The sequence below is a fragment of the Drosophila subpulchrella genome, chromosome X (genome assembly GCF_014743375.2).
Source record: "Drosophila subpulchrella strain 33 F10 #4 breed RU33 chromosome X, RU_Dsub_v1.1 Primary Assembly, whole genome shotgun sequence".
NCBI lineage: Eukaryota > Metazoa > Arthropoda > Insecta > Diptera > Drosophilidae > Drosophila > Drosophila subpulchrella.
In genome coordinates, this window is record NC_050613.1 from 18,184,065 (window position 1) to 18,207,718 (window position 23,654).

At 38.1% G+C, this 23,654-nt stretch overlaps 2 non-coding genes across 2 annotated transcripts; one reads left to right on the forward strand and one right to left on the reverse strand.

Annotated features, from left to right (window-relative positions):
- Positions 1–15,863: 15,863 nt before the first annotated feature.
- Trnas-aga lies at positions 15,864–15,945 on the forward strand. Its single transcript has one exon. It is a non-coding gene; the product is annotated as a tRNA-Ser (tRNA).
- A 6,747-nt stretch (positions 15,946–22,692) lies between these two features.
- Positions 22,693–22,774, reverse strand: Trnas-aga. Its single transcript has one exon. It is a non-coding gene; the product is annotated as a tRNA-Ser (tRNA).
- Positions 22,775–23,654: the final 880 nt, after the last annotated feature.

A 23,654-nucleotide genomic window follows, 5' to 3' on the forward strand; every position in this document is an offset into this window, starting at 1 on the left:
ACTTAATAAAATGTAGGTACAACATAAAGTATACATTTCAAATATACTTTCTAAAAATACTTCATTAAATATACTTAAAAAACATGCTACAGGAAATATACATCATGAAATATACTTAATAAAATATACTTTAAGAAATAAACTTGATTACAAATTTAAAGATTTTTTCCATTTTATTGCTTATTATTGATATGGAGAAAAAGGGAAAAGTTTGCACCTAGTCGTATACACTATTGATGTGAAAAAAATTAGTATTTCTTTTTCAATAAATACTGAATGCATGAATATTTTTTAAGCTTTTGATCAAATGATACAAATTTTTTCGGTTAGTAAGCTCATTTATAAAGCTTAAACCCAATAAAATAAATTGAAGGAACCTTCCCACTAAGCTCTTGTTGTTTTTTTAATTTTTGTATTCCAATTTCTTGGTCAAAAAGGTTACATATTTTTTTCCTGTGCATTTAAGGGGATGTGGGACAAAGGGCACGAGGGGGCGGTGAGCAAAGCCGGCCGCATCACGAATGCAAGGATGTGGATGCACTGCACACTGCGGGGACTGCCCGAGGGCTGCTGCAGCCATTAAAATCCACAGGCCAGCGGGTTCAGGGGGGGCTGGGGTCGGTTGCACAGGGGGTGGCGCACTAAAAGGGGATCAGAGGGGCTGGAGCCGGAGCCGTGGCACGTAAAATGGTCGTCGGCGTTTGCAACGCACGCAAGGACATTTGAAGGATAAAGTCGCGTGCAACAACAGCTGCACTGAGCTGCCGTTACTTGGCATACGAAATAAACTTGGGCCGCACCACCCACCTTGCACCACCCACCCAGCCACACGGCCACCCCACCATCTCGCCACCCCCTTTCCCCCGAAGAGCAACGCGACTAAAGTAGTAGAAAAATTGAGTAGTAAATAAATGATAAACGAAAATAAAATGCAAGGACTCCAGCTCGCTTTTTTAGTGAGAAAATGCCTGGGTTTTGGGGGGCGTAAAGAGGGACACACACGTGCTCTGACAGGATTACAAGAATGCTCAAAGGACCAACAATGCCTGCTCACTATGAAAAATTCTAGAACTTAAGTGAATAAATTAAGAGTAATAAATATTTAATAAACTAGTTTCTTACTATTCCTTAATAATGTAAATACTGTTAATATAGTATATATTTAGTATTTGTATAGTATTTATATACCATTTGTATGGTATTTAACAGTATTTATATGGTATTTATATACTATTTATGTAGAACGTATTTAGTATTTAGTTTCGATGGAAAACTTTTGTTTAGGATCTTAAAAATACCAAACCTGAGATGTTTTCGTGAATTTTAAGATCCTAGTTTTTGGGTTAAGAAATTTATGTATTTTATTCTATTTCTTTTTTTCTGTGTCGTTGAAAATGAGAGGAAAGGGGAAAAGCTGTGCGAGGTAGGGGCAACCGAATGACTGCAATGACGTTGTCCTGTTCGGAGTCCTCCTGCCAATGCCCCTCGCCAGCCCTTTGGCTCCCCTTCAGCCAGCTTATTGCAGTTTTGGTGGCAACTAAATTCACATTTGCTGTACTGTCGTATAGCCCCCAGATACCGACACTGAAACGGCCCATCCACACACACATTCCACCCACTTTTCACACACACTCCGCCCACCTGCCGCCCACCCAAAAACAGATCCCAAACCTTCTTAGCTACTCTGCTCCCAGCAGGTGTATATACGTTGCATTACAGGGGATTACGGCCTTTATTTCGACCAAGAAATACTACAACTTTACTCAAAAACCTTGATATGTTTCCTTTATTAAGCTTATTAAAGCAAAAGTTGGTGCTATGGGTCTTCAATTAGTTGAAAGTCCACTTAAGTAACCTTATAAGAATACCAAAATAAAATATTTAATATTCAACAATATAAGAATGTAAAATAATGTATTTTATTTTGTTCGTATACCTTTATTTTTTAAATAATTAACATATGTATGAGCTAAGCATTCAAACTCATAAAAATTATATTTAACACTGAATTAATAAAATGTTTTATAAGTATGTTATACCGTTATATAATTATAAATGATGTTATAACATTACAAAATAAATTACCAAAAGAGCATTCAGTGGGTTCTGCGACTGCTTTGAAACCAATTCCTTTGGCCATACTTTTGTGCTGCTGTCGAATGTCGAATTTGTTAGAATAACAAGTAAATGTTACAAGGACCTGCCTTAAAAACCTCCTGCACCACCCACAAAGGGTGGTCACCAGGGAGCTGAGGGAAATAGAGAAAAAAAACTGTGAACTGACCGAACCCAACACAGTTTTTGCATTAACACAAACAAAAAATCGTAGAAAATACGTAGAAATGAGATGCAAACTATAAGCTATAAGCATTTCGGTTAATTAAAGTCTCTCGATCCGCTGCCATCATCATAATCATTTTGCTGCCAGCGTCGACTGCGAAATAAATTAAATTCAATTTTCGAAGCGTTCGAAGCGATGCCCAGGAAACATTTTCATGGCCCAAACTGCGCTTTTGCTGACCTTTTGCTCGCGAAACAGCCAACGGTAATCAGTGCCACATAACGCACATGGGCGGGGCGGGAGGGGTTCGTCTCTTTCCCCCTTTTTTTTCCCGGCCAAGTCGGGCCGAAACGATTCAGACTGCAACTGAGAACCAGGCCCATTGCCGCGGTGAAACGCGCCACGCAAAAATCACAAAAATCGTGCGTGCCCTTAAGACGCTCATAAAAAACGGAAAACAGCAAATCGCAGAGGGGGTGGCAGGGGGCAGGGGCGGGGGCAGTAGGGGATTCTGGCCATGGCCACTAAAAATGTTTTGCTTAGGCAACCGAAAAAAAGTGCAACAGCAAAGAGTGCATCATAGAAGAAATTAAAGCGAAAGGAGAAAGACTTCGAAATACCTATGAAAAATATTATTAAAATATCTTCAGATATCAAAAGATTAGAAATTACTTAATTAAAATTACAGGTACGTTTTACAAAAAAATATTAAAATATTAGTTTACAAAAAATATTCCTTAAATTCTATTATTTTTATATGTATAATAGTCCTTAATAACTAATTTATTTGGTTAAATAACAAAAAACCAACCTACAAGTACTAGAGTTGAAGAATGCTTTTGCAATATTTTTAGATGTCCTTATAATGTTGATAACTACACTAGTATATTAGTTTACAAAAAATATTCCTTAAATTCAATTATTTTTATATGTATAATCTTTAATCTTTAAAAACTAATTTATTGGTTAAATAACAAAAAACCAACCTACAAGTACTAGAGTTGAAGAATGCTTTTGCAATATTTTTGGATGTATTTAAAATGTTGATAACTATATACTAAAAGACAATGTTCCTTATTTCCATATTTCATAGCATACTTTTAGACACCTTTTTCAGTATTATTAAATATAAAAAAATACCAAAGATGTCCAGAATAAACGTCATAATAAACGTAAAATAGAGATACCCATGATACCCTATGGAACGACTGCTTCCAGGTCGCAGTGGGTGGAATGAGGGGGGTGGTGGGCAAAGTGGGAGGGGCGTTGGGGTGACCGAAGAGGGGGGTTACAATGGGGGGGTTCCCAACTGCTGCACGTAAGGCACGACTTTTTATTATGCTTTACGTTCTTGGCTCTCGCGATGGGGCCAACGGCGCCCACCCGCCTGCGCTTTTTGTCCGCCCCCCGCCGCCCGCACTCCCACTACGCCCCTGACCAACCCCCCCACCCCCTTTCCTTTGCTGAACGAAAATCTGCGCATTTTTCGACGATCCCCAGTGCCATTGGAATGCATAACAACAACGCGAAGAAGAGCAGCTCAACAAAAAAATAATAAAATAAAACTGGGGGAGTGGGAAAATAGTGCAACGAATGTCATTCGCATTGCACGCCGATCCCCAGCGATCCTCAAGTTTATGGCGCCCAAAACTATCTGAAAAGCGAATAAAATAATATGAAAATGCAAAATTAAAAAGGCTCCCTTACTAATATGATAAAAAATCAAGTTTCTGAGGGATTTCTAATTGAGTATCTTACCGATTACAATCTACGATTTAGGATAGGTAACCAAAATCTGTTAAATTTCCTGGGACAATCTCTGACCTGGCGAAATCAAACAACAAAATCAGCGATATATGTAATTGGAATTAGCGTTAATTAAAAGGAACTCGCCATGGACAAGTAACAAGGAAAATCCGTGAAAAATCCGAAAAAGGCGGACTTCACCTGGATGCGGGCAGCGTTCAATCAATATGCCAGAGAGCTTGTCAAAAGGTCCTCCGAAAATCCCCCCCTCTTTTTTGCCCTATGTAAATGTGTCCAACATCTCGTCATCGGTTAGCATTTTTTTTTTTTTGATATTTGTTTTACCCTCGTATCGTATGTGGCCAAAGAACCTCATGGAGTGGGTCCAACATCTGCGGCACCTATAGCTCGATATCGGCCCTGCATTGCCACGCCCACGCATGCGGCCGCCCCCGCCGATCTGATTGGCCGGCGAAGGAGCCCGCACTCGCTCGGAAAACAGGACACCGAAAAAAAAGGACAAAGGAAGGATGAAAATGAAAACGGAGGGAAAAAATGTTGCATTGCGAAAAAAGTGCAATTTCCATACCCTATATAGGGGCAGATGGGCAGGGTATGCGAACCAGGGTCCATTTGTTCTATTTATAAGGTCGAAAAGAATATAATCCAAGGTAAATTGGTACTTCATTGCCTTTAAATTGCCATATATTTACTGGAAACTGGACTGTAATATTTGAAAAAGGCTTTAATATATATATATTTCTTATCTATAATATATATTATCTATAATGTATTTATATAAATACCCTGGATGTTTCCCTACAATATTTAAAAAAATTCTATATATATATCTTAAAATGTTTGTTGTTTTTGTTAGATTATATTATATCGCTTTCCTATACTTTTTTTAAATTTTTAGTATAACAAAACTTAAATGATCACATCAAGTCCCTGTTATAATCCTAATAATCAAATTAAAATATTTTCTTTATAGTTATTTTAATTATAATTATGTATGTTAATTGATTTCTTTTTTTTTCTTTAGATTATTCAGTTTTGTATACTATGTGCTTGTATTTAAAGTAGGATATTATATTTTTAGGCCTTCTATTTAATCCCTAACATATGGAACATTGAAAATGTCTATTTAAAATCAAATCAAATCAAATACATTCCCATTTTCCTTGTTATTTTCCATAACTTACGTTTTCCAAAGATCATTTCCCAGTCGACTGATTAAAACGTTTGAATATTTTTTACATCAAGGCACAAGCACACACACACACATGTCCTGGGAAATTTTAATTTTGCTTTCTTCTCGTTCTTCATCTGCTCCAGGTTCTGCCATTTCTTGTGCCATTTTTTTGCTGTTCGCTGCTAATCAAAAAGCATAACAAGAAGCAGCTAAACCGCCTGGCCACCCACGGCCACGCCCCCTGCCTTTGCCGCCTTTGTCGCCCCCAGCTGCACATGCTGGTTATGTTTGCAGTCGAATAAACAGCACCAATTCATCACATGCTGCAACAACAACGGCAGCGGGCAACAAAATGGCGCCACCAGGCTCAGCCACCCTGAGCCACCCTAAGCCACCCTGGGCCACCCTAAAAAAACAAAAAAAAAACACACAGGGAGATGCAACATCCATTGGTGGTGCCTGCCCATTTTTGCAACGTTCTGTTGTATTTTTTTCGCCTCTTTTTTTTGGTGGCATCAGCTCGGGGCACTAAATCAACATTTCACTTTGATGAATGATGACCAATGTCCAGGCGCGGGTGTCCTCGCTTCGATAGAGTCCTGCAGCGCAGCATGCAACATCCTTGCCGGCAACAAAGGCATACAAAACAAACAACAGCGCTGGCGAAATATGGGTGGAAAAATGGCAAAACAAGCAGAAAAGCTGGAAAAACTGTTGGGCGCAGCAAGCTCACATACAGCAAAGTAAAAAAAAAAAATGAAAAAATAAGAAAAAAATAGGGGAAAACGAGGGCCGGGATAAAAAAATGGACGGCAAGAGGAGGCTGAAAATAGACACGAGCACTAATCGAATTATTGCCACTGCAGAGGAGCAGAAACCACCCAAAAACTAGCAGTAACCTACCAAAAACAAAAAAAAAATAAAAAGAATACCACCCACCCACCGGAAAATGTATATATACCCCTACATATAGAGAGCGAGAAAACAGTGCTGCATCCTTCTTGTTTCCTTTTGTAATTAAAAAGGAAAATACGACAAAAATCAGCAGCGTTGGTGGGCCAACGGGGCGTATGTGTATCCGTAGTACCCGTACACCCACTGCATATGCATATGGATATGGATATAGATGCGTGTCGATGCGCGCTGACCAACCAAAATCGAACAGCTCGGGGAGGATATGGGATATAGTCCCCGAAAAATATCGAATCGGTTGGGTATGTATGCTGTATGGTATATATATATATATATATATATATGCATGCATGTACCGCAATAAACAAAAAACCCTAGCACAAATTAAATGTCTCCAACAGAGCCGAAAACGCAGCGAAAAAACCGAATTGAACCCACACAGTTTCCCACTCCATGGTTTTCCATCTGCATTGAATTGCTAATCAATGCAGCAAGTTGATGAAGGTGAGCGGAAAATGTAGTTTCGATCCAGCTTTATCCCCTCTTTACCTTTGATTTAAGCATCTTTCGTTTTCCCCTTGCATTTGGCCAGTTCCACTAATAACAGCTCAAAGGAAGATGTGTTCCCTTCATTTCTGTCATTTAATCCCAAAGCTTCGTGTAATAATTAGCTTTGGTTTCACAAGTCCGTATGACTTTGAGATACAGATACTCAGGTGGGTTGGTTTTAAAATTACTTGTTTTTGGTATTTTAAAAGGACTATCTACTTTACAGAAATGTCTATTAGACAAACGTTATCTAACTTGAAAAGGAATAAATTATTTTTTAGGCAATTCTATTTAAATAATACCAAAAATATACCAAATAATAAAAAATACTATATTCCATTTGAAAATTAAATAATATTTTTAATAATAGATAATTATTTTTGTTTTAGCTCAAATATATAGCTAATATTTTTAATAAGCAAGCTACTATTGAAATCAGTATATTAGTCAAACGTACATTCCACAAAAGCATTACAATAATCCAAAACCCACAAAAAAATACCTAAATATACTAAAAACAAATCTATTGTAACAACCAAGCACCGAACCACCTTTCTTCAATTATTTTTTTCCATCTCCATTGAAAATGAGATGGAAAGTACTGACAATTGTCTTTTGTTAACTTAATTCGAATGAGGCTCGAGCAGAATGCAAAACCTGCAGCAAACCCAAATCCCAATCCAAAAAAGACAAACAAATACCAAAGAACTGAGAAAAACATGTGCACATGAATGGTTGTTGTTGTTGTTGTTGTTGCTGAAAATGCCAACGTGGTTGTTGTTGTTGTTGTTGGTGCTGCTGTTGCTGTTGCAGTCAATTGCATTGCAACATTTCATTTTCTGATATGAAAGATTTAAAGTTTGCAACATAAAAATGTCACGTTTTTCATGGTCGCCACAAAGACCGACAAGCCATGTTGAACTTTTCTCGTTGACGTTGCTGTTTCAGTTGTTGCAGTTGCTGTTGCAGTTGCGCATGTGCAGCAGCATTTGGAGGAGACCCCCCTTCGACCGCCAGCCCCCCTTTTTGCCACCACCCGCACCCATGTCCCTGGCACTATTCCTTATCCCTAGAAGTGAGTACTCATCCACAGAGGGGGAAAAAAGTGAAACATATTTCAAAATAATATTTTAAAGCATTGTTTTACATTTAACTATTATTTGGAAATATCAAAAAGGAAAAAAGTAATATTTTGGTCAATTTTTTGAGTAAACAATTTATTTTAACATATTTTTATATACATTTTTAATCCATTTAATTAAAATCATGGTACACATTTTGGTTAAAACATATTTGAAAACATTCTCTAAAGCAATTTTTGAACATTTAAATACTAGATGGATATATCAACCGAAATTTAAAAGTCTATAAACATTTTCTTTATAAATTACGAATTTTTAAAATAAAGGATTACTTGTACATATATAAATTAACATCAATGATTGGAATATCATATTGAGAACATAAATAAAATATAACCCATTAACTCAATCCGTTAACACTAATTTGTAACAACTTTTTTTAAGGTGTACCACAACTCCACTAACTAACTTTTGCCAGTCTATTTATGTTACAATTTGGTGGCTGCCAAGCGAAAAAATGTTGCAAACTTTGCGTTTGTTTTTCAGCTTGTGTGTGTGTGGTGTGTGTTTGGTGTGTGTGTTTGGGGCTCTCCACTTTTGTTGTATTTTTGTTGTCTGTTTGCTTTTGTTGTTCGCCTGGCTTGGATTTTTTTCGGGCTTGTTTGACAATGCGCGTCGTGACATCTGCCAAGGCTCAGTCGAATCGGGCTCAAACCAGGGGCGCCGAACCCGCTGGCTGGGGGGGTTGGGGCTTGGGGGCGGAGGTGTCCCAGCCTGGTTGAGAAACGAGTTCCCAATGCATGCGCCCGATTCTTATTAATTTAGCAGCATCACAAGTTGACGCAGTTGTACGCACCATCGAGGAAGATCCAAAAACACCCCCTCCGCAGTCTTAACCCTTTGAGATTCATATGTGAGCATCAGAAAACATACCTAACTAACTGAAAAAATGTTCAGAAAATTCAATCTGCCTAGAAAAAAGGAGAACAGTTTAAAAAAATTTTATAAACTGTAATTAAGATACAAAGGTCTCTAAATGTTACATTTTTATAACATAGAACCCATATATCTTGTATCTCTTGAGACAACGCCAAAAACATCTTAAATTTTATTCTCTTTAATATATTATAATGTTTTGCTGCTTTATAAAAAATGAACCATGTTCATCCTAACAGATTAATAAAAAAAAATAAGAAAGGATTAAAACAAATCGGCTTTATAAGTATTATTTAAAAACCATCCAAGGAAATCACTCTGGTAAGTAGCTTTTCGCTTTTTTGTTTTTCTCCATCAGACAGGCCCGTTTATTACGATCATTGGCCTGTAATGGGTTAAGCTTGAACCCTGTCCTCTCTCCTTGGCTGGCTTCATAAATTTTTATTGCCCCACCGTGGATGAAGCCCATTGGAGGCTGGTTCTCCACCGAGGTTGAGTCGAAGATGCCACCGATACTGATATGAGTCAGTAGCCCAGCGGGCCAACGTTGTCGGGAGATTTCGCTTCGTTTTGTCACAAATTAAACACGTTTTTCCGCAGAACCTAATGAATAAACAAGCTCGAGTTCTTTTCTTTTTCATTGGGAAGACTGGGCGAACGCCACCTGACGGTGGAACTCTGAACTAGGCTCTGAAAGGTCTAGTTTTGGGAAAATCTTCTAAGAACATTAAATCAAGAACAGTCATCAATCATGGAAATAAAATTTATTTCACTTTCGTAACACTGAATTCTTAAAGCAAAGAAAACATTTTCTAAAAGGTTGTGTTTTCAATATTTTAAATTTATGTATAAAACTGGTTAAAAAAGAACCCCATCATGAAAACAAAATTGGTATTCCTATCAAGACTCTATGATCTTAAGATCTTCTTTAAAAACAAATTTTTGTATATGTTTAACTGAACTGCTGTCATATTATATCCAAAAATCATTAGATTTGTAAGAATAAAAGCTAATACTCTTGAAAAATCCGATAATCTAAGCCATTTTCCCCAGACATCATTCATAAGACTTTGTAAACACCGCACGACACTTCCGTTTGCCAGAAAATTGCAGTCGAGTGAATGTGGCTAACTGCTGGTTGCAGAACGCATTCCAATCGGCTTTGGACGTGGACCATGAGCCACGCCCACTCAGCGGTGGTGCAAAATAAACGCAATTATCAGGCAGTAAATAAGGCGAAAATCCCACTTTCCAACGATCCTCAACAACCCATCCTGATGACATAAGTGTTAATTGGACAAGCAACTCGATGTTGCCAGGGTCCATTTTCAACCATATTTTTTATCTTTTTTCGCGCAGCAAGTGAATGTTGCCGGGCAATTACGCACATCTAATGCAATTTCAATAATTGGGCATCAAATTTATGGGGCGACACGGGCACAAATTACGAAGTGCGAACATCTCGATGCGATTTTCGCAAAATACGAGTACGTGGCCAGGTGCGAATCTTGGCCACTTTCCATGTGCACTGGCCGGCAATTATTTCTATTAAAAAGATATGTAGCTGCCCCACCGCGAAAATATGAAAATGCTAAATTGTTCGCCATTGAAATATTTCCTATTTGGCGCTGCCGCTTCGAATAATTGTTCGCAATTTGCATGCGAGTCGAGTCGAGGCGATGCGATGCGATGCGCACATGGGATTCTATTAGGCAAAACATTTCGCAATTGCGTGCTGATTGCCGGTTGCAACCTGCAACCTGCAACTCGCAAGTTGCAACTTGCAGCACTGCGGCAACAAGTCAGAAGAATTCGCCACCGGAGCCACTCTCGCCGGAAGAGAGGCAGTCGGAAGAACGATCTGCAGAAGACTGGAAAGAAAGGCTTGAAGACGGTATGTCTGGGTTGAAAGGGTCTTTCTAGGGGTAACTGCGGGAGTTCGATTTAAAATTTGCCTCAATGGAGTGAGAGTTTTTAATTACCCTTGAGTCTAAATACTAAACACCAAGACTTTAGAACTATCATGAAAATATTATCTCATAGATCATAACGCCATTTCAAAAGGTTTGAAAGCAGTTTCTACCTAATTTAAATATTTTAAAAAATAAAGTGTATCAATTTTTTAATTACTTATAATAAATCACAATGGTAGATAAGAATTGATGTGAGAAATAATTGCTACTTTAGATATTATATCTTAGATAAACAGGGACTGAAATAAAGCCACATTTCAAAACGGTTAGAAAGAAATTGGACCGGGCTAAAATATTTCAAACAATTGAAGGTTAAATAAAGACATATATGCTTAAAAAATTTTTTCACAGAATAAAAATATATTCACTGTGAATTTTACAAATTTTTAGATAATAGAGATTTTTTTCTTCAAACTATAAAACAGAGTGGATTTTAAAAAAAATTTTGTTAAGTGAAGTAAGTTTTCTAAATAAGGTAAGTTAAAAAAAAAATCTTTAATAACTCAGAATGTTTTTTAACAGGGCGAAGATCATTTGGCTTTCATCTTTTCTATTCCAAAATGATAATAGATTTATTTTTCTCATCAACAGTGTCATCTCTAGCACGATATCGCCTCACGGTGTCATCTCCTTTTGAGTAGCCGCTTTGCATGTACGGCATTATTAGTTCCGGCCGCCTGAACGCATTTTCTGCGCGCCTTCATGGCCGTCTCTAGCAAGCCCCTCACCCCACCCTAAGCCCCCCATTGGGCCGCCTCTGGTATTAATAATTTTAATTAAGTCTAGAATTGAGCTTTGCGCGTAATTATGCGAAACGCGACAAGAAAGCAGTCAAAGGCTTATGTGTGTGTGTGAGGGTATGCAAAGTGTATCCACCTCCCCCTGTATTTACCCCGCCCCCCGCCCGGCAATTATGCCATGCACCTGGCCACGCCCACTTTCCTTTTCAAGCTGCCGCCTCTTGGATCTCTTGGATCGGAATCGGAATCCGCGTCTTTGCTTAGCCAGGCATAACTAATCTAATCGCAGGGCAAGCCATGAGATACATGTGTTTAAATGTCGAGGGAGAACTAGATGCTTTTTGCAGAACTTATATCTTAGTTTCTAGATATAATAGTCCCTAAAAAAGATATAATTTATTAAGCTAATAAAGAGTCCTTTAGATCAATAAAATATTTTTTGAAATCCTTCCATAACAAATTTTAATTATTTGATCTTTCATACTCCCTAAATCTTTACTATTTTCTGTAGCTTTCATCTAAAGTATAGCCTTTTAAATGTAATGACAATGTAATTACTTCAAAGAAATCGTTTGTCATCGATTAAATGTGGCCCAGAAACCGTTTTAATTGCAGATTGGGGAAAATAAAAGGGGCTTCAAGTCTGCGGAAGAATTGGAAAATAGAATGTTGCCAACTGTGAGAGATGTTGCCGCCCACGTTGCCAGTTGGCAATTCCATTCGCCGGGGCAACCCCTTCCGTCCCCTTCCGCCCCCGTCGCCGCCCATGGTGAAAAGTGCGTACAGCAGGCTGAGGAATGGTAACAGCAACAATCCAGTTAACAGTAATTGCTGGCGCGTCGTGTTTTCGGACCACCAATGGATTGATTAACTACGTGTTCGATATTTCAGCTGCCCCCTTCTTAGTGTGTCGTCCGGCGCCCCTGCTCCCCCTTGCCCCCCCTGGCCACTCCTGCTGTGTCACTTGGCTATTGATGATGTGGCCCAGGCTGTTCTACACTGCGAGAAATGCGGGCTAAAGTGGTAAGACAAGTGCATATCTGCAGTTAGAACTATTTTTATTTTTTAAGGCTTTTTAATGTGAACTGAGGTATTTTAAATTATTTTTATTTCCTCTAATTGATTATATATCTAATAAATTGAACTTCAAAATTTATTCTAGGTTTTATTCTATAATCTTTCTGAACTTAAATATTTTATATTTAAAGTCAAATTTACGAATCCTTTTCATTTATTAATTTTTTTAATTCATTTAGAATTTGTCAATAAAACTTTGTAATTTACATTGCCGAGGAAATTTACAATTCTGCTTAAATCATCCCATATTTTTGAGAGCAAATTCTTCTTGAAAATGTTCAGGAGGGACCCATAAAATATAACGATCGATGGATTAAAATCCTTAGAAGTTTTTTCAGTGAGGATGCAGACGGGCCAAGTGTTCCAGCTTGAGCAAGGCAGCCAAGTCCAAATCAAATTTACTATAATGACCACTCAAATGGACAGCGTAATGGGCCATACAGCGCGAGAAAGAGATGGCAGATGGGGACAGAGAAAGAGATAGAAATGGAGATTGAGAAAGAGAAAGGCCGTGTGGAGTTGGCCAGCGGAAAGTGGGCGAAACTCGGGGAGAAGCTAATGGCATTTGGCTGGTGTTGCGTGCATTTGACATTCTGGCAGTCGATGCCTCCAATAAACAGATCGTTGGCCAGAGAAGGGGGTGAAAAGTCTGGGAAAAAGGCAGGAAAATTGAGGGAAAACGCTGAAGCGCAGCCTGTGGGCGAGGAATCTGCGAAGATGATTTGCTAGGCCAGCAGGGTGATAAAATGAACACAAATTAGGCCCCAAGATTAGATATACAAATGCAGATAAGATAAGGCAGTCTGGGTGCAAAAATGCGAAAGTCAAACAAGTGGAAAGAGAAAGGATATGGGTTTAAATCTCTTGTTCCGGAAAAATAATTTAAGAAAAATATAAAACCCCTAATAAGATAGCTTAAAAATATTTTTAGAATATAAAAAATTCTGTAAAGTTAGTAATTAATATCCTGCGAATATTACAAGTGTGTAAAGAAAATGAAGGTATTCTTTTTAATGGCACTACCTTTAAACAAATCAAAAATAAATGGTTACATAAAGAATATTAGATTAATGAAGTGTATAGAATTTACTGAAGGAACGGAACATATTTTAATATAAAATTATAAATAGGTAGCTTATCAACCATTTTGCGTGAAATGAGTTAACACAAATTTATGCTGAAAAGTCAGCAATTTGAGGGCAGCACTCGCTGCGAAGGGATGCCCAATAAATCGATTTATGCTGACAAAAAAGTGATGTAATAACGAGGGGAATGACCTGGTATGTGCCACGGATGATATCGGGGAATGTTAAGAGCCCCAGCGATGGATATATATGGTGCATAGTGTAGTGCCGGGTTCAGGGGACGCGTGTTGTTCCCCCAACCTAATCGCATCCATAAATTGCGTGGCCCCGGGGCGATATGCCGGTAATGCGACTACCTCAGTGGCAAGGGGCAGCTGCCAGTTTGGCAGTCCTGGATTTCAGGCAAAAAACAAAATATAATACACAGGGGGATCCGGCGGCCCTCGATTTATGGGGATATGCCTGAGTAACGGACACCGTTTTTCGCGAAGGGGCCGAGAGCACCGAGTGTTTGGCATTTTTCGGCTGCCGTGCGCCATGGATTTCGCACCTCCTCCGCGGGTAGCAAAAGGTAAAAAGGGATTAGGGTTACATCTTGCACCTGCAATCCACGGCAAACAACTTAATTGAATGTTGAAGGGGCACCTGCTTATCGCCCGGCAATTAATTCCAGCGATTTGCTTAGCTGTAAAATTTGTAACAGGGGTCGTCGCATATATACTATATGTGTATGTATCGTAACCCATAAACGGATCCACAAAAACCTCATCCATGGCCAAATCCAGATCAAGGGGAACCGCTGTCTCAGTTTCGGGGCCTCGGGACATCGAGACTTTGGTGTTTCTGGTGTTTTCGGGGTTCGCGTTGCCTGTCAACTGGCCACCGCAAAACGTAAATCAAGAAATTTGCTTAACCCACGCGCCACCAACTCAGCACCCCGCTCCCCACTCCCTGATACACTGGACGCAAAAATGGAAACTACTGAGGAAATCTAAATTGGGTGAGCTAATTTTTAAAGATTTCTTTTTAGGATTTTAAATATTTATTTATTGATTTTTTATATATTATGGCACAGTTTATAAAACTAAGAAATGACCCTGTATCTTAAAGATACTTCTTGGATATCTGGTATTTGTTTTTATATGACTTTATATTTTTCACACCCTTTATATATATATAAGTAAATCTAGTATCGTTTTGTATATGTTGCTTTATATATTTCTCACTCTATTTATTTGTATGAACTTATAACTAAATTAAACTTATATTATTGTATTATAATTATAATCTAACAAGTTTTCAAGATTTTCGTAAGTTCTAACGTAATTTCACATTTTTCAAATTTTTTTAAAGAATTTAAACTATATTCAAATAAGATTAATTGAGCGTACCTTTTTTTATTAGTGCATCAATCCCTATAGCTAAATCCCCTCAAGACCCCGCAACAGGTGCTCTCTCTTTGCATATCCCACAATTGAGGGACATTTTTGGGGGTTCGGATGGCGGGCGGCGTTCAAAAATAAAAACAGGAACTGGGCGCATGCGCCGTGGTCTCCTTTCTGTCTTTGGGTCTGCCAAAGATCTGCCAGAGTTGCCATAAGGCACAATGGGTGGTAAATTGAAGCTTTCAACTTGCGCCAGTTCCCCGATGTTTGTTGTCGTTGTTGTTGTTGTGGGGCCCCGTCTTGATTTCAATTCGTTGGCGGCTGTTTTGACAATGTGCGCCGCTTTAATTGGAGCCGTGTCATTAAGAGCACGCAATAAGAAAATCTGACAAAGCACCAGACATCGAAAGACAGCTGAAGGGTGGGGCAAACAAGGGGGGCGGTGGGGGAGCGGACTCGGTTTACGATCCCGCCTTAATGGCAAACCAATAAATTAGAATTAAATTTGTTGAGACGTGGAAGGTTGTTTCAAAATCAGGCTAGACACCTATAAAAGAAACTACGAAATTCTCTGATGACTAATAAAAATACTAAAGTTAGATCTATCTATTTACAATAGATAGTAATGATCGATTTTCAAAGATATTACCAAATCTCTGGTGGTTTATTGAACCATTGGATCAACAATATTTTATAATAATGTTGACATATACTAGCACCGCTCTATGAGTAGTTTTATTAAGAGAAATCGAGTTGAACAATACCCTTACCAAACACGAAAGCTGAATACATAATAATATTTACATAATTTACTTAAATATGTATCTCTCGAATGGTATCTGAATAGGCAGGTTCGCTTTTTTCCACCTCTTGAGATTCCAATTGCGGAACCCCCTCATCAAGCAGTCGTGGCCGAGCGGTTAAGGCGTCTGACTAGAAATCAGATTCCCTCTGGGAGCGTAGGTTCGAATCCTACCGACTGCGATCAGAAGAATTTCTTTTTTAATATTTAATAAAAACCAACATTTACTATAAATCTTTTAAAGCTATTTATAAATCGGGGAGCTTCATCTTGAGCCAAACATATTCAAGTTTTCTATGATATAGCATAGCCCAGTGGTTGAGTTGCCCGTTTATTAATCGGTAGTTCCGAGTTCAGTTCCCAGCAGGGTAAAAGTAGATTAATGGAATTATGATAATTCCCTAATTTTTATTTACACATTATTTGATTCTTTCTCTTTCTAATTCGCGACAATTTGGAACAGCTCAAAAACTATCTATTGATATTAGAGTATCTATCTCTTCCCATTTCCTGAATACCAGCCAATTATACAAATATAGTATCTACAACAATACTATATTTGTATAAAAATCCTCCGGGGCCTTAAAGTAAAATCTCTTTCTGGTTGTTCCCTCCCATATCAAATCCTTCGATACTCGATACGAAAAATAAGAATGAAATAAAGTTAAGTATAACAAAAAATGTTCCTGCCAGTTGACGATAAGCGAGGAGCAAACTCTTACCTTGGCACCCACTCACAATTCCGGCAAGTCGATGAAAAAGTTTTCGACAGGTCTCGGCATTTTAGGCCGAATGCCACAAAAACAGAATGAAGTAAGCATGAAAATATTGGTTTGCCTAACAAAACTTTAACCGAATACCCTTAGGACTGACTTTTCTCTGGGAAACATTTTTAAATATTTATTTTCAATTCAAGTCGATGGATAGGAAATAAAAAAGGGAAACAAATTTTAATCTACTTAAGGTTTGTTCCTAAAAATATTGTCCAGTTCTTAACAATGGAATAATTTACAGGTCTTATATTTTTGATTAATATTATATTATGGTCTCTATAAGAATTATTTTTTTTTGAGACAGATGATCATAATTTAATTGCATATAACTTAGGCCAGTAATTCTTATTTTGCACAACCTTAACTTGTTGGCTATACTTTTGAACAGATCTTTTTAATATTCTTTCACATCATATCATATCATATCATATCATATCACATATCATATTATATATCATATCATACATATATCATATCTTATATTATATATCATATCATACATATATCATATCATATATTAAATAATATGAAATCATATCATGTCAAATCATATGATATCATATCATATTATATTATATTTATTTTATAATCCTTCGATGGTGGAATGCCCAATTCATTTAGGGTATGGAAAATCGGGGAAATTGTCGCCACAAAAGTTCTCGAGGGTCCTCCCTCCGTGCATTTCGGCTTGCCACGCCCCCCTCTTTTGCCCGCCCACGACTGTGGCTTTTGGCCTCGGTGGCTGTTGTTGGACTTTGTCTGCTTCCTTTTTGGCAGACGCCGTTATGTCTCGCAAAGTTTCAAGAAACTGGTTCTGTCCCGCTCTCGTCCTGGCCGCCCCCTCCTCGTCCCTCCCCCACCACCGATAACTTTCTGTGTCATATTTGCGTGGCTGTGGGTGTGCGACTCGTTTTGATATAATTTATTGTAAAATTATTTCCGTTTTGCTGTTACTTTGTGGCTGCCTCAATTCCGGTTCTCGAAATAAACAACAACAAAAAGGACAGCAAGCTCAAAAATATATATTTTTCAATGCACACATAATTTAATATGATAAACACAATGGTTTACCTATTTAAGTTTGATTAAATCAGCTAAGAACCATACAAAACTGGAAAAAATCACAAGTATTTCAGCTGAAATAAGTCTTCATCAATTAAGAATGTGATTATTAAAGATATAATATATTTCTGGTAATATCACCTCTTAATCATAAGGTATAAAGGTATAATCATAAGGTCAAAAGACCCCCAACTTTGGTAAACTTTTCCAGAGTGTAAGGACCAAAAAAACGTGTCCCATCAAGGGACCATTTAATTGGCGTCTATTTATGTCATCGCAGATAGTGCAGATCGCACCGATCGAGAACAGATCGTGAGTGACAAAGCCATGGGGCGGCAATCTGGGGATTTGCGGACCTCGAAACAATGAAAATTGATATTGTGGAAAATCTTAAAGGCCGCAATCACCGCTATCGCGACTGGGCTCCTCTCATTACGCATATCGGCCGGTGTGGCCAACTCCAAGCGCCGACTACCAGTTCCCAGTTTTGGGGCTAAGGACTGGGGCCAGTCCGGATCCCGCGGCCACATCAAGCAACGCAGCCCAGTCGGCGATCAGGTCTGTCCATCATTATGTCAACGCTCTCAATGCGCATGTCAATCAAGATGAAGTGCCGCTGATACGTTCGTCTCAGGACTTGGGTCTGGGTAACCGACTAGTTGATTGCCCCACCCTGACTCCCAGGGGCCCACAGAGTTATTGCGGAGGCATGTGTCCATGGGTGGGAAAGAATTCCTACAGCCAATAGTGGTTATATTCATCTTTTAATATTCAGTATTTTTTTTAGTATTTATTTAAATTTTATTTTCAAAGAGAACTAAGTAACTTTCCTTATAGTCCGAAGAGTCTGATGTTTTTTATTCACCCCTTAAGCCTAGACTTTTGTGTTTTTTTATAGCACATATTGTGGATTTATAACCGTTTCGGCATGAGCTCCGAATTGCTGGCATCCTATGACGATGGCTCTCACTCATTTCAATTTATGAGAAGCGCCGAGAAGGGCTGCCTTTGTCCTCCGCCGCTATTTTATTATTTTGTGCAATCATTTTTTATTGTTTTGCTGGTCGGAGCTGATCCTGCCGGTGGCAGCAGGACGACAGCAGGATTCCCTCATCCGTTTCGTTTTTCGTCCACTTTCAATTGTTTGGCAGCCCTTGCAGCGCCGCTGAACGCTTGATATTTATTTGTTGTGTGCCGGCTATAAACGTGAAATTTACTGCGGAATGTCATTTAAAGTACAAACATTCGGTCGGGTCTTTTTTTTTGGATATATTTACTTGTATTTTGTTGAGGGCCGGACTAACGGTTTCTATGCACGCCAAATGACGCCGCTGTCGATGTTGCTGGCCCATCGCCCCGAGTCAATGTTTTCTTTTTAAGCTTATATCCTTTATACCCTATCTAGAGGTATTTTTAAAAATACTGAAAAGATAAGGAAAATTCTGTGTCTTTTAAAACGGAAGTTATGGATACAATCATACATTTATTATATTATAAGATATTCAGTCAAAAAATGTTATTGAAATCAATATTGACTTTCTAGAAATGGAACTGTATTGTAATATATTTCAAAATATTTTCAAATTGTCAGTATTTTTTGTAATATTATCTCATTTATAGAGTGTGCTTGATACTTCGATGAGCTGAACTTAGCACTCTTTTTTCTGTCGTATTTTATAATCCTTTTCCTCTTTTCGGCTCGAGCTGGAACAAGGCATTTTGTCTGTCTCGTCCTGGATCTCCTCCCCTATTATCCCCCTCTCTCTCTAACTCAGACGCCCACTGTCCTGCTCTCTCGCTTGCACACAGCGTTTGTCATTATGTGGCTGCTTCCGGATTATATTTTCGGTAGGAATTTCTGTTTATTTTGCACGTCTTAGCAGCTGTCGCCGTTACACACGACCGCCCGAGGACCTCTGCCTCGCTGGCAGGACGACGGCGACAGGAGTATCCCTTTAATTTCGTCAAGTGGCCTAATGCCGTTCCACTAAGTGCGGCTAATCAGCTACCAACAAAAACCAAAGCTGGCCGCCCAGAAGGAGCGGTGTGGAGATCCAAATCTGAAACGGATGTCGCCGGTTGTGCTCAACAAGGCCTCTGTGCTCCTGCGAAAAGGACACGGCGCCAGAGGCTCGCCAAAAATTAATTATTAAGCCCGAATATATTCCCCGAGATATGAAATAAACTGTCTGTCCTTCGGCGATGGCAAGATACGGAGGGAATGGGCTATCTGTCTGGCGGCCTGCTCTACACCTGTCCCACAACCACCTGACCTCACCTCTGATTTAGACGTTGTGCGGCCTGTGTTTTTGCGCAAATCTCGATTCGGCTGGAGACCTTTGGAAGAGACTCAGGCGTTGGGTATCGGGTTTGCAACGCTTTGCAGATAAACATTTGTTCTATAAAAACCTGGAAATATTTAATTTTTTTCCATTTTAATACTTATAAAAAATACGAAAATTGGTCAAAAAAATAAATATTCCTGAAATTGATGGGGATTATTAGCATTTTTAGCAAGCTGCTCAAAGCAGTCGGTATTTTAGCTGTATGCTTTGATTTGGCTAAACAACGATTGAAAACCCGAAAATAAAAATCGTATTTTTGACAAAATCTGAATCCCATTTTTTCGCCCTAAAAAGTCCGTATTTTGGCTGCGATAATTAAAGTACTGGTCCGAACGAGGAATGCCATACCTTGTTGAGCTCGCTGTTTCATTTCCAATCGATTGGCACTCTAACCTGAAAATATTTAATTTTTGCCATTTTTCGCAAAAAAAGATGATGTAACCCCTTAAAAAAAATGCGAAAATTGGCCAAAAAATAAATTTTCCTTAAAGTGATGAGGGTCGTTAGCATATTAAGCAAGCTGCTCAAAACAGTCGGTCTTTTAGCTGTACGCCTTGATTTGGCTGAACTACGATGGAAAAACTGAAAAAAATGTAGCATTTTTGACAAAAATCTGAATCTCGTATTTTTGAAAAAATGGAATCCCTTTTATCCCAAAAAAAATCAGTCTTTTGGCTGCCATAACAAAAATATAAGTCAGAATGAGGAATGCCATACCTCGTTGAGCTCGTTGTTTAATTTCCAATCGATTGATATTCTAACCTGAAAATTTTTAAATTTAGCCATTTTTCGCATAAAAGTGATGTACAAAATATGGAAAAATTGGTCAAAAAATAAATTTTCCTTGAAGTGATGGGGATCGTTAGCATATTAAGCAAGCTGCTCAAAACATTCGGTCTTTTAGCTGTACGTCATAATTTGGCTGAACTACGATGGAAAAACCGAAAAAAAATGTCGCATTTTGACAAAAATCTGAATCTCGTATTGTTGACAAAAATGTAAACCCATTTTTTCCCCAAAAAAATTCAGTCTTTTGGCTGCCATAACAAAAATATAAGTCAGAATGAGGAATGTCATACCTCGTTGAGCTCGTCGCTTTATTTCCAATCTATTGGCATTCTAACCTGAAAATTTTTTATTTTTGCCATTTTTCGCAAAAAAAGATGATGTAACCCCTTACAAAAAATGCGAAAATTGGCCAAAAAATACATTTTCCTTGAAGTGATGGGGATCGTTAGCATATTTAGCAAGCTGCTCAAAACAGTCGGTCTTTTTGCTGTTCGACTTGATTTGGCTAAACTACGATGGAAAACCCGAAATAAATGTCGCGTTTTTGACAAAAATCTGAATTTCGTATATTTGACAAAAATGTAAACCCCTTTTTTCCATAAAAAATCCGTTTTTTGGCTGCCATAACAAAAATATAAGTCAGAATGAGGAATGTCATACCTCGTTGAGCTCACTGTTTCATTTCCAATCGATTGGCATTCTAACCTGAAAATATTTAATTTTTGACATTTTTCGCAAAAAAAGATGATGTAACCCCTTACAAAAAATGCGAAAATTGGTCAAAAAATACATTTTCCTTAAAGTGATGGGGATCGTTAGCATATTTAGCAAGCTGCTCAAAACAGTCGGTTTTTTTGCTGTACGACTTGATTTGGGTAAACTACGATGGAAAAACCGAAAAAAATGTCTAATTTTTTACAAAATTCTGAATCTCGTATTTTTGACGAAAATCTGAAGCCATTTTTTCGCCCTAAAAAATCCATTTTTTGGCTGCCATAACAAAAGTATAAGTCAGAATGAGGAATGTCATACCTCATTGAGCTCGTTGTTTAATTTCCAATCGATTGGCATTCTAACCTGAAAATTTTCCATTTTTGCCATTTTTCGCAAAAAAAGATGATGTAACCCCTTACAAAAAAAGCGAAAATTGGCCAAAAAATAAATTTTCCTTAAAGTGATAGGGATCATTAGCATATTTAGCAAGCTGCTCAAAACAGTCGGTCTTTTAGCTGTACGCCTTGATTTGGCTGAACTACGATCAAAAAACCGAAAAAAAATGTCGCATTTTTGACAAAAATCTGAATCTCTTATTTTTGACAAAAATTTGAACCCTTTTTTTCGCCAAAAAAAATTCAGCTTTTTGGCTGCCATAACAAAAGTATAAGTCAGAATGAGGAATGGAATGTCATAACTCGTTGAGCTCGTTGTTTAATTTGGAATCAATGGGCATTTTAATCTGAAAAACTTTTTTTCTTTTAGCTGTACGGCTTGATTTGGCTGAACAACGATTAAAAAACCGATAAATATGTTTTTAACTAAGTTGGCTTGTCATTTTGCTGCCATTAGTACTTTCATGTTTAACACAATTTATGAAAATGTTCCCGCTGCTGACGCATATTTTACCGCTTAAAGCATAAAGGTAACACAGGTAACGCGACTGTGATTATAAATTGACGTTTTGTTTTAATAATTATCTTGTACATTTTTCCTGCAGAACCACTGAATGCTTAGAAGATTAAACCGATTTCATTTTCACCGATACAATAAGGGATCAGAGAATCAAGGAGGCTATAGACTTTGTGGCTTCTTCGGACTCTTCTCCGTCTCTGCTACTTTCCGTACAGGATAGTAATTTCCGCGCGATCTTATGAAATATGTGTTTTTAACGATGGCATAACTTCAACGTGCGTATTTCTTCTCTCTACAAATATAAACAAAGCTAAAAAAAAATCTTCCGAACCGCAGTCGGTAGGATTCGAACCTACGCTCCCAGAGGGAATCTGATTTCTAGTCAGACGCCTTAACCGCTCGGCCACGACTGCTTGGTGAAGAAAGCTGCCACTTAGATCCCCTAATTCGCTTGGACCCCCTCCCCTATCTCTATTTATAGACCAAACTGAGTGAATAAATCACAGTGATGAAATCTCGTGATTTTGTGAATACTTGTTTATATGTACGTTGAAGTCCGAATGCTTAAATGATTTGAATAGTTAGCTAAATTGTTATTCGACATTATCTGTATTTCTCCTCCTATCAACCCTGTTGAACTTTCTTTCTCCCTCTATCCCCTACACTTCCTCGCCCCATCTCCCTCTTTTTCGAATTCTTATACGCATTATTAGCGTTGTGTATGTGAAAAACATGCAAATAAATAACAAGCCCAGAGGTTGCTTTTAGAAATACTCATTTCACATAATTAAAAAATTTGTAGGTGCTAAAAATATTTGAGGAACTTTTAAGGAAAATATTTTTAATTAAACTTTTAACTTTATACATTTTCCTTTTAAATCACGTTACACTTGTTCCCTCATTATTATCCGTTCAACATTTTTTCTTCACAGTTGAAATGGCTTTGTTTGGCATTGCATAAAACAAATCGAGTTAGTCCGCATGTGTTTTCCCCACTTCCCTCGATTTGAGTCATATGTCAGCACTTAAAAGACTTTAGTTTAAGAAGTATCTCCCTCTCGCTCTATTTCGTGAATTAAAACAGTGCGTGCGAGTGTGACGCATGAGAATGCGTAAATCGCCTCATAGTTTGTGGTTTAATTGTGCAAAAAACTAGCGATATATTTGCCATTCATTGGGGGAGTCTTTTTGAAGTCTGACTTGGCATATTTCCCTTACCTCCTTTCACATCCTTTGAGCTCGACTAAGAACTTAGCTGGCTGCTTTTGTTGACAAGTTAAGCCACGTTGAAAC